Source organism: Triticum aestivum, unplaced genomic scaffold, assembly GCF_018294505.1.
Source record: "Triticum aestivum cultivar Chinese Spring unplaced genomic scaffold, IWGSC CS RefSeq v2.1 scaffold20970, whole genome shotgun sequence".
Taxonomy (NCBI): Eukaryota; Viridiplantae; Streptophyta; class Magnoliopsida; order Poales; family Poaceae; genus Triticum; species Triticum aestivum.
The window spans coordinates 1-1,040 of NW_025292497.1; the positions used below are offsets into that span (position 1 = coordinate 1).

Below are 1,040 nucleotides of genomic sequence, written 5' to 3' on the forward strand. Positions count from 1 at the left end.
TAAGTTTTAGCTCGCTGCTCATTATTCACGCGTCTAGCGGCGGCAAGCGTGTTCTGAAAGGGGTCGAAACCATGGTAAGTAGGCACTGGTGCAGTTGAACCGTGGTAAAACTCGTCTCCGTAGTTGAGCGGGAGCGGCCAAAGGAATGTGCAATCGTGTGTGTAGTGGAGCTGGGAGGGGCAAGCATAAGGGACGAAGACGGGGGTAACATGTCGGATGCGATCATACCAGCACTAAAGCACCGGATCCCATCAGAACTCCGAAGTTAAGCGTGCTTGGGCGAGAGTAGTACTAGGATGGGTGACCTCCTGGGAAGTCCTCGTGTTGCATTCCCTTTTTAATTTTTTTGCACCGCGTGCAAAACAAAACGCACGAGCGCGACGTATGTTTAGCACGTTTTATTATTTTGCACGTTTACGGTAAGTTTTAGCTCGCTGCTCATTATCCACGCGTCTAGCGGCGGCAAGCGTGTTCTGAAAGGGGTCGAAACCATGGTAAGTAGGCACTGGTGCAGTTGAACCGTGGTAAAACTCGTCTCCGTAGTTGAGCGGGAGCGGCCAAAGGAATGTGCAATCGTGTGTGTAGTGGAGCTGGGAGGGGCAAGCATAAGGGACGAAGACGGGGGTAACATGTCGGATGCGATCATTCCAGCACTAAAGCACCGGATCCCATCAGAACTCCGAAGTTAAGCGTGCTTGGGCGAGAGTAGTACTAGGATGGGTGACCTCCTGGGAAGTCCTCGTGTTGCATTCCCTTTTTAATTTTTTTGCACCGCGTGCAAAACAAAACGCACGAGCGCGACGTATGTTTAGCACGTTTTATTATTTTGCACGTTTACGGTAAGTTTTAGCTCGCTGCTCATTATTCACGCGTCTAGCGGCGGCAAGCGTGTTCTGAAAGGGGTCGAAACCATGGTAAGTAGGCACTGGTGCAGTTGAACCGTGGTAAAACTCGTCTCCGTAGTTGAGCGGGAGCGGCCAAAGGAATGTGCAATCGTGTGTGTAGTGGAGCTGGGAGGGGCAAGCATAAGGGACGAAGAC

At 51.5% G+C, this 1,040-nt stretch overlaps 2 non-coding genes across 2 annotated transcripts; both read left to right on the forward strand.

Moving 5' to 3' along the window:
* The first annotated feature begins 214 nt into the window (after nucleotides 1-214).
* On the forward strand, nucleotides 215-333 carry LOC123178917 (5S ribosomal RNA). The gene has a single exon (XR_006489963.1). It is a non-coding gene; the product is annotated as a 5S ribosomal RNA (ribosomal RNA).
* A 301-nt stretch (nucleotides 334-634) lies between these two features.
* LOC123178918 (5S ribosomal RNA) lies at nucleotides 635-753 on the forward strand. The gene has a single exon (XR_006489964.1). It is a non-coding gene; the product is annotated as a 5S ribosomal RNA (ribosomal RNA).
* Nucleotides 754-1,040: the final 287 nt, after the last annotated feature.